The 15,160-nt window shown below is 35.7% G+C and overlaps 1 protein-coding gene across 2 annotated transcripts in view; it reads left to right on the forward strand.

Annotated features, from left to right (window-relative positions):
- Positions 1 to 15,160, forward strand: part of LOC126808473 (uncharacterized) — a 230,454-nt gene that overhangs the window by 128,463 nt on the left and 86,831 nt on the right. The window lies entirely within an intron of this gene.

The raw sequence follows: 15,160 nt of genomic DNA on the forward strand, positions 1-15,160 counted from the left end.
TTTGCTTTATCAAAAACTGAAAAAAAATTGTCTATACTATTAACCGGTTGCCAAATTTTTTATACAGACCATACGTTGTAAATCAATGACAATGAGATTTATGTTACCATTTAGATCTTGTATTTCATACTTTTGATAGCATCTTATGATGCTGAATTCGATGAATTGATCCCACACATTAGAACAATATTGACATCCCTTGTTGAAATCTCTTGGTCCCATCAATAACTTGATTGTGGGTCCTCGTTCATCAACCGATATCAATTTTTGTAACTTTTTCCTCTTTATTTGTTCTGCCTATTCTTACAGCGGAATATTTATCGAATCAATGATGTAGCGATATGTCACGGTTTGACATATTAGATATTCCACACAAAAACTTCTAGCTCTTCTTGTAGACGATTCGATACCATCTAATGTCAACCCTGCATCAGGTTTGTTAATCAGAGAGGTTGGAAAATAAACAAGATTGAATCGAAGTGTTCTTATTTTTTCCCCCGTCCATTGTAAACATTTTTTACGAACGTTTAACTGATGCATTACCGATAATGAATAATTATGACTCATAATTAATATAAAGTGGTGAAACCAATTGTTAATTGATGTTACATTGTGCTAGCTCATGAATGAATAATTCAATTCAATTACAGACATATGTAATTGCGCAGCTTTACAATTATTCGATAACGATATCACACTATTTAACTTGACAATTATGTGTGCACATGGCATCTGTTTATGCAATGATTTACATATAAAATTGGTATTGCTTCAGGGTGATAATTAAGATTTAATTAAATTGTGTTATTGTCTGTTGAGAAGTACCATAGTTTGCATGCATCGGATTTAAAACCATGTCCATGAGGGCAAATTAATGATTTGATCGATGTGTTTTAAATGACTAATATTTGAGTTAGGATTATTGTTCTTTAGGTTTAATCAATATGGCACAAATGAGAGAACATTTTTAATCAGTTTTTGTAGATTCAGTTTTGTTGCATACTATGTTGCTATACTATTTGGTGCTAAATACCATTTATTAATTAGCTGTTTGTACTTAAAAATAAGGGATGTACTTCATTTGTAGCATGAATGGTTTGGGGTTAATCTTCTCTAGATCGGATGGCCCCCTCCCATGACTTTTTAGCTTATCATGTATATTTATTAGTAGTAATACATGTATCGTATGTTATCAAGGAGTAAAGTATACATCACTGTTGACATGATATAGATATATATCTCACATATCTCACCTCACTTTACTTAATGTCCATTTACACACTAGGAAATATTGATTAAAGTAAGATTCTCTTCTACAGTTAAATACACTAAACATAGGACCAACAAGTCTCCAACTGTTATAATTGTAATTAGATTAGAAAGGAAAAGTCAATAGGTTGTCAATTTCAACATTTTGGTTTAAGTAAGGCACCCACAACTTTTCATTAGTTAATGTACAAAGACAATCAAATCATGTGTCAATGTCTATTCTTTGAAAAAGAACCATGGTGAAATTATATTGATTTTCACAGGTATTAACCATGAAGTAAAATAAAATTTTAATTTCATATACCTCCCGGTAGCTTGATTAAACCTCATGAATAAAAAACGATCTCTGTTCACAACAATGGCTTTGTAAAATAAACAAAGATACATATAGCCATGTTTTCTGGTACAGTAATTTTGAGATTATTTTAACACATTTTTAAATGTAAAAGATGATTTATTGTCTTTTTTACCAAGTGGAATTGATATTAAAAGATATCCTTTAGATATAATCATGTATGGGGTCCAGATTTAGGGCTTATAAATAACAATTTATGGCATGATCATTTCCATTAATGTAAAAGAAAAAATCAATTTAATTCACTTAGATATATTTGTTAGTTTATTAGATAAAGTTTTATAAACAAAATGAAGCCTTTTGGGCAGAAGCCTGGATTAGTTATGGTGCTGTTATCAGATAATATATCTGTTCATAATTATTTATTACAGACGTACAGGTATTAAAGCATGTATTGGTTGTCATTTGCATTTCTTTTGACAATTCATCAGATCTTAACCGAACTATTTTTGAACTGATAATTCTTTTAGAGGTTTTGATACCCTGGTTGTACTCAACAAGGAGTAGGGTCGTCTGTCCAACATCATGGGTTTTCTCTGAGTACTCAGGTTTCTTCCAACTGCTAAAAACCCCTATGTGCAAGTAAATTATTGAAATAAAACTGAACCATATGTTAGTCCCGAAACGACCTAGTTTTTTGAGTGGATGTTAGACCCCATCTCTCTCTCTCTCACTTTTAGAAATTTAAGTTTCACACTATTGTAGTTTGTCTCGAGGTATTTACCTTTTTTATGAGGAATGAGGTATAATATGTTGGCAAGTGGGAGACAAATCATCCAAGTCTCTCATATAATGTGTAAGTAATATATGGCTAAATAGATTTAAGTTAATTTTGTGACAAATTATGATCCACCTTAACATAGAAAATTATACCTTGTGTTAGTCTCAAAAAGAAATAAATAAATATATAGAGACACTAAAACCTACAGAAATGAAATGAAATGAAATGAAATGGGGTTTAACGTCCTACTGTTCTGCTCCGAACTGGGCTAATGAAGACAGGCATACGCCATACAGTGTGCTATGAGGGAAATTTTTCCCGGACAGCGGCACTACAGCCTACTCTTCTATCGAATTCCAACTGTCAAGGGATCTTTTACGTGCACGCCAATGTGTACACGGGACCTCGGTTTTTCGTCCCATCCAAACACCTAGACAGCTGTCCTTGTCAGACACTTCGTAAAACCTACAGGTGGTGATTTCATGTGTGTTCTTGCAAACAGTTATTGTATTGCACTGCATTAAGAGAAGCAAATATTCCAATCATTATTTTAAAATTTGGCATGCACAAAACTCATTTGAGAACCGAGAACCATGAAATTAAAGTATGGTTTCTTCAAGTTCACTTGGTATAAAAAAAGGGACAATGTGGCATACATATTCATATTTCCACTCTACTAGCTTCTAATTGGTTTAGAAAGAAAAGTGTGTGAAATGAATTAATCGCAGAAGCTTCTAAAATGTGCATGGTTTTAATGATCAAACCGCACGTCGTTACCCATGTGGATCACGTACTGTGTTTCTTGCTGTATTATTTTAGAGACCTACCAGGAAGACGGACAAACTTATCAAGTATTAACGATTTCGTTAATTACCATTTTTTATTGCATATTGATCAAAAGATGTTCTCTTTTTATCACAGGTTAACAAGCCCATTAATAGATTTTCTGCGTTCTTTGACTAAATCTGATCACTTCTACAAACAATCTAGCTGCTAGGTCTTTCAGCTAGCAGATGGATCAGGTATTAAAGACAGATTTTTACAGTAGACAGATTTAAACTTTTTATTGATATATAATAAATTGATATGTACTGAAATTAGAGACAAGCATTAGACATTCATTATCCTCCGAATTATCCGCTAAATTTGTGTAATTATGAAGTAAAAAAGGAAATATTATGACTGTTTTTATCTTAAGTGTATTTGTGGAAAGCTAACCGCAGTTTGTGAGCAATCTGGTTTCCGGTATGTTGTTTTCAATCCTGTTAATACATTTTGATTGTAGGGTTTATTATGGACATTTCCTCAATATAGAGAAAAAAATGTGGTTTAACATCCATTTAAAACTAATCAGCACTGGCTTTCCTTCGCAAAATTGAGAGATAAACTGGGCAAAATTTATATTTTCTTTTAGCCCAATGTTATATAATTTTAATAAATTATAAACAAATTTATTTTATTTAATTGATAAGTTGGTGTAGTTACGTTTAATTACATGTGATGTTTCTCAACCACTTAATTTATTAATGCTATATTTATCATTTCATCATGCAGGAAATATGTATAAAAACAAGTAAATTATCATGAAAATAGGCGTGATATTTATCATCTTTTCAGTAATATGCAAACAACCTACTTACGTCTTGCGAATATGAATTACCATTTAAAAATGATCTTGTTACCTGTCAGAAAGAAATATGAATAACAACATAATTTGCAACCATGCTATCGTCTGACAGGATTCATTTGCTCTGAGTTTAAGCAGAAAATATTGGCTATAATTGACCTAGACACAATATTTGTCAAAAAATGCCAATTACGGCTGTGTTTTGGTTATTAAAGGGGGGATATTTATAGGTCTGGAAGTTCCGTAATGACATGACAAGCCTATTAGGGGTTATTAACTGTTTGTCATCAACAATATATAGTTACAGTATTCTATCAAAGTTGACCATCAGCAAGAGAAAGCAGATCTGGAAGTAGCAGTCTGTTAGATAGATTTTGATTGCGCCTCTGATGATGATGATGAGGTGGCATATCTAATCAGTAATATGTCACTGTCTGAAACGTGTTTATTTCTGTCAAGACCTAATACTCTGATCGGTGATCACACTTTGATGAGATGTTTTGCCGTTCAATGGCTTTACAGTCTTTTAAGTTCTTTACAGAACTGTTGTAGCCATTTATGGATTATCGTAGCTACATGGGCTTTTCATCAGCCATCGGATGCACAAAGGAACCTTCAGACTGGCTAAGAAATTAGAATTTTGCCCCAGACTGATGTATCCTGTTTTTCATAGTAAAAAGCCCCAACGTTTAATGGACCAGCAACTTAATGTTTTTATTGAACCACCTAATTTAAGAATATTTCTGTTGCTTTATGATAAAATTTAAGTAACAACACGTACAAAATGTTGCAATAATATGGATACCTTTTATTCCTTGACCTCGCGAAACTCGATGTAATTAAAATGATTGATTGCACAAACATTTGAAAAATTGAATGTCGGCAATATCTCTTATGACTTTTTGCTCCTCGAGGCAAAAACAGAGAACTGAAAAGGGATGACATCTCAATCTTCACAATACATTTGTTATTTTAAGACAAACGTATGGTTCTTTTTTTTTCATCCATGAGAATTTTGCCTTTATCAATTTCTAACGGTCAAGGGCTTTTTAATATGTTGGGGGTGGTTAGCACATGCTTGTTGAATCATTAAGGGTCTTCAGCAGTCGGAGGACCCAGAGAAAACTCACGAGGTTGGACAGACGACCCTACTTATTGTCATGTACAACCAGGGATTCGAAACCACGTCAGTTGACTCAATGACAGGCTTTATGACACAGCGCGCACGTGCTAACCATTCGGCCATCCAACCCCCCTCATTCAGGACAGAGTATCTCTGTATAGAGAATTCCCTGCAGGCGTTACCCTGACAAGTGGGAACTATGCAAAGGAAAAAAGAACAGATGCCAGTTTTTAATTAAAAGATACAGTCTTTACTAGAACGCTTGGAGAATACAGCCAAATTTTGTGGTCAGAACTCATTTTCCAAACAGAATTTTAGCTGTTGGTCAATAAACATTTTCTTTTGATGATAACCTTAAATGTCAACCAAAACTGCCATGCAAAGAGCACATTAAAATCAGTCATTTTACCAATAAATATTTGTTTTACATTACTTTCATTCTAAAGATTTCAATAAAGTGGAAAAAATACTGAAATGTTCACTTTACTGATTTGCATCATTTGTACTCAACTAAATTTAATTCAAGTTGTGAAAATTATAGCAAAAAGCATCTCCTCTGCACAAAATAATAAAAATCATATTTGATTTTCAAAAGTTCTGGTGCTTGATGGCTGTATGATAATGAAATCTGATGTTCATTAAAAAAGATTGTGCTTTCACTTTCAAATATAATCACTTAATTATATAAACGCTTGTTTATTAAGGTCTATTCAGGACCTGGTTAAGAATATTTAGAGGCCCCGAGCACTGAAAAGATCAACATGACCCTCCTTCCCCGTATAGATTGTGTCGGGTGTTCAATCCCTGCATTGGTCGAGAAAGTTCATCCAGATTTTCCAGTGTGGTTCCGCCCTTGTTAGTGATACAGGATGGAGGACCTGACAAGGACAGCTGTCTAGTCGTTCGGATGGCATGAAAAAACAAGGTCCTGTGTACACATTGGCGTGCACGTAAAAGATCCCTTGACAGTTGAAATTCGATATAAGAGTAGGTCGTAGTGCCGCTGTCCGAGCAAAATTTCCCTCATATGGCCGTCTTCATTAGCCCAGTTCGGAGCAGAACAGCAGGACATTAAACCCCATTTGATTTTGTTATCTTTTGAAATTAATTGAAACCTCTTTATTAATCTTTTCGATACTATATATAATAATAATAATAATTAATAGTAATAATAATATTGATTGTTAATATTTTTAATGTATATCAGAATTTTGTTGTCACTTATTGTGTAGGCCTTTCATGAGTCCAGGTTCATCTGGATAAATCCAGCACTGGAAAAAACTTGGTGTTGCCTTCTTCCCTTGTGCCTTAAACATGTGAATATTTTGCTGAAAGGGTTAATCATGACTGCCTTCATTTTTATATGACCACATTGAAATGTGGTTGTATATTGTTGTCACCCCCCGGCGTCCATCCTTTTGACTGTCGGTTCGGCGTTGACAGTTGCTTTTGGACGCTCTAGAGGCTAAAGTTAATACACGATTGACTTTAAATTTATACACAGTGTTTAAGGTCATGCGACAATAAAAATTCTTGTGGACGCTGTAGAGGCTAAAGTGAATATAAATTGTTTAAGGCCATGAGACAAACAATCGAAACAAATTACTTCATAGGTTATCAGATTTTCATGTGTTGTAAATGTTCTCATTACTGACAAAAGAAAAAATATGCGACAACACTTGTTGACTGCCCGGACGACTTAGCTGCTGTGGGTATATGTTTTGTTGCCTGGCAACCTATCTTTTAATGATGGGAAAGATTTTAAATTCAAATATTCTTTTGATTGTATCTGCTTTATTCGTGTATATAAGTACAAGGAAGTCAGTAAAAGACTTCAGCTAACATACAGTTCCCTTGACACTAAGTTTTAAAATATTAGAATCCTGTAACAGTATTGTGAAATTATTGTTCAGAAGGCTGTGACATTGGAATGCAGGTTTGTTGTAATACTACAGTCTTTAGTAATTTTTTGTAATCAAAGTAATGCTCTAGATATCTCGGACTGTGATAGCATCCCAAATTAGTCCTAGTTTAGCGGATTATTTAGCTTAAAGGAGCTAAATCGCTAATATTTTGGACCTAGAAATTGGCACAAATAGGTCGCAACACATAAAATAATGTAATATGAATTTATATAAACTGTTTTAGTTCAATCGTGTCCGTTTTACTGTGAATCGTCATCAGTTATGTTCGGCGAAATACGCCAGAAGTCTCAACCGCAAGTCAATTTCTAGCGTCTGGTTATTCCAGTCCACACCGATATTATTTATAAGAACATGATATCACTGTTTGACATGACTTGTGGAATATGTCTAGCCTCATTCTTTGAGCACCTTGTTACAAATGGCGCTGTAACGCATTATGGTACACGATTCGTGTACCAATAGTAAAATGTTTATTTTGTCTAAAAATATTGGATATCAGAAGCCCATCTTTTCCAGGTAAGATCACAACACCAATGCTGATTTAAATTGCAAAAAAAATTGTGTTTTCAATGTCGAAGATTTTGGATGATATTGAGTTACGGACTTAGCTACTTTAAAGATACATTATGGGAGATTAGATAAAGAGCTGGCAGCTCTCACCATAATAATTTAAAACTAGATAATGTAAAGGGAATTTGCTGAAAATTTCAGTCAAATTGATCCATTGAATTGAATTTTCGGCCTAGCCTCGATCATCATTGCTAAAGTCGGTACGATAAAAAATATAGTCTCAATAATCCATTTAATGATTCAATCATGAATGGAAGTCGAACAGCAAACTGGAACCTAATCCAATAAACATTGCAGGCTAGCGATGCCATCGAGAGTTGATTATGGTCTCGATAAGTTAATTAATGTCTTATTAATAATTTAGATAACATTTCAGGCCTAAATAAAGACCTGCAATAGGCAGATTTAGCTCTTGCATAATGTATGTTTAACTGTCTCCTGTAATCTGGAAAAACCAAGTGATCTAGATCTGTTGAATGCAAATTTGAGAAAACAAAGGAAAACTGTTTTGTTTCAGGATTAAGTTAATAAATATAAAACAAATTTTATTTTGGCTTTTTAGATGAAGATAATTAGAAGCCTTTGCAGTGAAGGAGAACAAACCTATATTATATGGGTCTAACTCAAGATTCACCAAAATTTGAATTATTAGGTTTTTCCACATTACATGAGATGGGTTTATCTTTAATTTTAATGGGAGGGGGCCGAATGGTTAGCGTGCGCGCGCTGTATCATAAAGTCTGTCATTGAGTCGACTGGCGTGGTTTCGAATCCCCGGTTGTACATGACAAGGAGTAGGGTCGTCTGTCCAACCTCATGGGTTTTCTCCGGGTCCTCCGGTTTACTCCCACTGCTAAAGACCCCTATGCGCAAGCAAATTATTGAAATAAAATTATACCATATGTTAGTCCCGAAATGACCTAGTTTGTGTTGAGTGGATGTTAAACCCCATTTCTCTCTCTCTCTTAATTTTAATGTCATTTATACTAATTGAAAGTAACGATGCACCGTTGGCATTTATCGCTAAAATATCAAATTCCTCACGGCTTAATCCAGGCTGAAATGAACTCAGATTGAGTATTTAACAATTGATTTAGAAATCAAAATCAAAATACAATGCTAGAAATGTCCTAGCCTGGATTCAATCGGTTTTTATGTGGATGAAAAAATAGTGGCAGACATATTGCATAGCCAGCAGCATATCTTTGTAAATTTGTAGATACAGAGAAGAATTGAACCATTTTTGGAGTGATATTTTTAACCTCCACTCATTTGGCACTAACACAATATATGGTTGAATTTTATTTCAATAATTCGCATGAGTGTAGGGGTCTTTATAGCAATAGGGGGAAACTGGAAGGACCTGGAGAAAGTCCACTAGATTGGACAAGCAACCCGGTTAACTGTATAACAACAGTTCTTGAATAAAAGAGAGAGAAATGGGGTTTAATGTCCACGAGGCACACACTAGGTCATTTCGGGACTAACATATGGTTTAATTTCATTTCCATAATTTGCTTGTGCGTAGAGAGCTTTAGCAGTGGGAGGAAACCGGATGGCCCAGAGAAAACCCACGAGGTTGGACAGGTGACCCAACTCCTTGTCACGTACAACCGGGGATTCGAAACCACACCAGTTGCCTCAATGACCGCGCGTACATGCTAACCATTCGACCGCCCAACCCCCCTTGAATAAAAGACATTGAGTACCCAGATATTATTAATATTACACTAATACGAGGATATTAATTATAAATGATGATTTGATGTGATTTACGATAATGAATCTATCTAGGATAATATCAGTATGGTTAATAAATGACTATATGATGAATCATGATATTATTCATTTATATTAAACATAAAATATTCTCGTGGGTATATGTTATCTTTAACTAACAGTAATTTGTGGTAACAGTTGCTATTCATACCACTTTTATGTCGCCATTATTAGAGAACCTGATGGCAAAATTATTTTCAAAATCGTTTTTTTTTCTAGTGATTTATGTTTTACTTACTGGTAGTGTCCAAAACACAGATCGTATCGTTTTTAAAGGTTATTTTGTTCTTCCTGGTAGATTTTTAAAATAAAATGCGGGGGATTAGCCAATGGAATTATCAGATCTATATTTCATTTCGTTTTTTACGTTCGATGGATTCTTTCTACATGAAGATCTGATAAGTTGTAGTGAAAGGTTGCATCAGAGGCCATACAATCGACTTTTGACCCTATGACGTAAGACATTTGATTAAACAATCAGCGATGATGTTTCTAGTGGGTTACGCAAAGTTCCGTGGATCGCAATCAAGAACTCACTGCAACAGACCGTTTCATTGGCTAATCCCTCACATAATGCGGATTATATAACAACTCTGCCAGATCCTAGTGTAGTAAAGACAAGTAAAACGAAATTTTAAACTAAAAAAACGAAAAGAAATAGGATCTGTGTTTTAATCAGATTAGGTGGCTCAGTGGGTGGATCCTGGGTTCACCAACCAGGAAGTCCATGGTTTGATTCTGGTGTTGGCAGAAAAAGTTCCCCAAGGTTTTTTTGTTGTTTCCCCGTGTCAGTGATGAAGGACAAAGGGTAAGGAAGAGCATCTAATTGTTTGGATGGTACGAAAATCTAGGGTCCCGTATACATAATGGTGTGCACGTAAAAGAACCCTTGACAGTTGGAATTCAGTTGCTTTCCAGGCAAAATTTCCCTCATAGCACACAATTTAAATGTTATTAACTAAACTTAAAATAGCAGCATATTTGCTATCAGGCATTGATAGGGTTTTCCTAAATCATTTCATCTTGACCAGCTTTTTACAGCTTTAAAGTTGCTGTGAAAAAAATGAAATGTTTTGTTTACAGTTTTTACATTGTACGCAATGATCCCCCCCCCCCCCCCCCCCGCACCCATTAGAGCCAAAATGGAATAGTTCTACATGAATCATTAAATATTCTTCATGATTCATCACATTGGTTCCACGTTAAGCCTTAAATGTCTGCTTGTAGTTGAGTTGTATTTGGTAGTAAGATCAGCGTAGGAAATCGGTACCATGTTAGAGACACAGGGATCAGATGTCGTTATCTCTAGTAGGAAGAGTCGTAGTTTAGGAGTTGTCTTATGGAATAGCAATTTGAGGATTAGTGATGGAGGTAAAGGGATCAACGTTCATGTCATTAGTATTCATTGCTGCATCAGAAAGATGGTAAACATGTGGCAGGCGTATACAGCAGTCGTCAATGGATGACAGCAACCTCTTTTTTTTTGCTGACTGAATGAAGAGTTATTTAAAGAAATGGGGTTTAAGGTCTTACTTTTCTGCACCAACTGGGCTAATGAAGACTTGTATATGTAATGCAGAGTGCAATGAGGGAAATTTTGCCCTGACAGCTGTGGAAATTTTGCCCTGACAGCTGTGGAAATTTCGCCCTGACAGCTGTGGTGTTACAACCTACTCATATTTTGATTTCCAACCTCGTGGGTTTTCTCTGGGTACTCCGGTTTCCTCCCACTGCTAAAGACCCCTACTTGCAACCAAATTGTTGAAATAAAATTTAACCATATGTTAGTCTCGAAATGACCTAGTTTGTGTTGAGTGGATATTATACCCTCCCTCTCTCTCTCTCTCTATTGTGCATAGGGGTCTTTATCTGTGGGAGGAAACTGAAGGACCCGGGGAAAACTCATTTCTTGTTATGTACAAGCGAGGAATCGCAAGCATGCCACTTGATTCAATAACAGACTTTGTGGTTTTAAAGGGCAGGGATTAATTATAAACCATTTGGCACAAGTCCTCTCTTTCTCTCTCTCTCTTCTCTCTCTCTCTCTCTCTCTCTCCAACTGTCAGAATTTTTAATTTGCTGCAAATTGTATCCATGGTACTTTTGGTTTTTTTGGCCAATCTAAACAACAAGACTCACTGAGCCACATTTTCCAAACAACTCGGGGGGGGGGGGGGCGATGTGTGTGTGTTGATTGCCTGAATGGTTAGCACATTCGCGCTATATCATTGAGTCAACTGGCGTGGTTTCGAATTTGTTGTACGTTACATGGAGTAGATTTCCCAATCCAACCTTGTGGTTTTCTCTGGGTCCTCTGGTTTCCTCCCACTGCTAAAGACCCCTACGCGCAAGTGAATTATTGAAATAAAATTAAACCATATGTTAGTCCCAAAATGACCTAGTCTGTGTTGAGTGGACGTTAAACCCCATTTCTCTCTCTCTCCAAACAACTCACTGGCTCTTCACTCTCAGTTACATCCACGGTACTTTGTTTTTTTGTCCAATCCAAAAAACTAGACTCAGTGTATTTTGTTTCCAAACAACTCACTGGCTCTTCACTGTGGCACAGAAGCTCTACAGAAGAGTAATGAATAGACACCGAGACAATTCATGAAAACATATTACCACAATTATCAAATTGTCAGTCTAATTGCATGTCAATAAATTTAATGGTGCTCATTATGCTTTTTCAAATAAAATCCACATTTTATTGCTAACCGTATAATGCCTTGGGGTAATTGTAAATGAACAAAAAGAAATATTGAAGTCACAATATTCCTGAATAAAAGCCAGATCCAGCTTTCAGTTATACAGAATACAAAGTAGTCCTGCATATTGGTCCAAAAATAATAGACCTAAATCAACCTTTACTTGATTTCATGTCCTAATCTTTATTTATTGGTAATTGTGACAACGATAACAATTAAGAAACACAAGTTTGTATCTAATAGTTGCAATAGTTGGGTGGATGTGGTCATGCACATAAAAGAACACTGAAAGGACAATATTGGTGTCAGTGATTATCACATATGTGATAGAACTGGTTAAACACATTTCAAATATAATTTAAACACACTGATAATTGCTACCATAGATGTGTAACAAATACTTGAAGAAGCATGGTTTCAAAAGGACATTGTTTGATATAGCTAGGTTTTAATTACTGTTTCCCAAGGTTCTCAAATAATAACTTTAAAAAAAATTAAGCATTGCAAATTTGGAAATCGTTTGGTGTTGGTGAATCCATGCTCCTGATGAATCACACGCGCGCTGTATCATACGGTCTGTCATTGAGTCAACTGACGGGGTTTCGATTTCCTGGTTGTACGTGACAAGGAGTAGGGTCGCCTGTCCAACCTCGTGGGTTTTCTCCGGGTCCTCCGGTTTCCTCCCACTGCTAAAGACCCCTATGCGCAAGCGAATGATTGAAATAAAATTGAACCATGTGTTAGTCCTGAAATGACCTAGTTTGTGTCGAGTGGTCGTTAAACCCCATTTCTCTCTCTCTCTCTCTCTCTCTCTCCTGATGAATATCATTCTTTGCTGTCTTTTTCAGCAGTCTGGAATTAGTTCATTGTACGAGTATAATTCAGTTTTATATGTCAGTAATGAAGGTATCTATTTATTGTCGAGATCAATGCCAGTTTAATAAACCATCTATCATATTGTTACCGTTGCTCCGAGCCTTTCAACATTAGGTCAATTGCTTGGAATTAATATCCATGGAGAAAAAAACGACTATCTTCTCAGACGGATGTAATCTGCTTTCTATACTCTCTGGTCTCAATACCTATATTTAAGTGGTATTTTATTTTTATGGTGAGAAAATGAAGGTTAATTTCTGTCATGGTAGGGTTTGATTTACTTTCTCCATTGATAAATGGCAGTAAGAAATCTGCTCATAAAAATGGAAACATGCCATCGACAAGCAGATTATTGCGATCTTGTCGATCATCGAAATTTCTTGTTCAACATTTAATCATGTGTAATAGATTTTATTTACAATTTTGAAAGACGGGGATGGGGGGGCATGGCTGATGTGTGTTGTGTCATAAGGTCTGTCATTGAGTCAACTGGTGTGGTTTCGATTCTCCGGTTGTATGTGACAAGGAGTATGGTTGCCTGTCCCCTACAAACAGGAGAATTATTGAAATAAAATTGAACCATGTGTTAGTCCCGAAATGACCTAGCTTGTGTCAAGTGGAGTTAAACCCACTTCTCCCTCCCCCTCTCTCTCTCTCTCTCTCTCTACAATTTTGAAAATGTTGAAACATGCTAAAACTATATGAAATGCATGGTGTGAAGTTTAATGATTTACTTTTCTTCACCAGTTCCAATAATGAAGACAGGGAGATGTGAGGGAGATTTTGCATGGATAGCGGTGTCGCCGCCTACTCTTCTTTGATCTACCTAAGGGGTTCTTTAATGTGCATGCTGTACTGTACATGGGAATTCATTTTTTAGTCCAATCCAAACGACCAGATGCTTTCCCTTGCCTGGTTCTCCGTCCTGCCCTTCTGACAAAGGGAAACCAGGCTGGAAGATCCACAGGAACTTTCTCGGCCAAACGTGGTTAAAGATGCCATCATAATGTCTGAAAGTGTTGCTTTGTGGTGTACTGAAAAGGGGAGAGCACTATGTAGGAATGCTAAAATTGACCTGACAATATTTAAACAAAATCCAAAATAAATTTCTGATCTTAGCTCTGGCCAGCAATGATATTTGTGTTAAATTCAAAGAATTATCCAGACTTCTCAGAAAATACCTCTAAAATCTACATCCATAAAAAAAAAAAGCTACCTAAAATTCAAAGAATTATCCAACTTCTCAGAAAATACCTCAAAAAAATCTACAACCATAAAAAGCTACTGAAAATTCAAAGAATTATCCAGAGTCTCAGAAAATATCTAAAAAATTACATCCATGAAAAAGCTACCTTGGAGGTTGAGTATAGTTTGACATGTGAAATATAATCAGAAGCTGAAGACATTAATAATTTAACTATTGTTTTTCTCTATTTAACTTAATTAAGAAATTCAAGGCTAGTGGAAACCTGCCTTTTTTTGTCATATCATACATTGGGAGTTCGGACCACATCTGTGTATGTAGCTCAATTAGACATTTATAAACCTTTTTACATCAATTATAACACCTACTTATATTAAAGTAATATAAAATGATATTTTTATACAAAGGTACAGCAATGGTTTATAGAGCATTTTTACATTTAAACATTCATTAGAAATGAAATGAAATGAAATGGGGTTTAACGTCCTACTGTTCTGCTCCTATACTGGGATAATGAAGACGGGCATATGCCATACAGTGTGCTATGAGATAAATTTTGCCCGGGCAGCGGCACTATAGCCTACTCTTATATCGAATTCTAACTGCCAGGGTATCTTTTACGTGCATTCCAATATATACACGGCTAGCCTGGAGGTTACGCGTTCGATCCCTTCATTGGCCGAAAAAGTTCATTGGGATTTTCTGGCGTGGTTTCCCCTAGTCAGTGGTGAGACAAAGGGTCTGACGAGGACAGTTATCTAGTCCTTCGTATGAGACAAAAAACTGAGGTCCCGAGTATACATTGGCATGCACGTAAAAAATCACTTGGCAGATGGAATTCAATATAAGAGTAGGCCATAGTGCCACTGCCCAGGCAAAATTTCACTCATAGCACACTGTATTGCGTATGACAGTCTTCATTAGTCCAGTCAGAGCAGAACAGTAGGACGTTAAACCCTATTTCATTTCATAAAATAATATTTTTATAGAAACATACAAGTTT

This window comes from Patella vulgata, chromosome 1 (assembly GCF_932274485.2).
Source record: "Patella vulgata chromosome 1, xgPatVulg1.2, whole genome shotgun sequence".
NCBI classification, from domain to species: Eukaryota; Metazoa; Mollusca; class Gastropoda; family Patellidae; genus Patella; species Patella vulgata.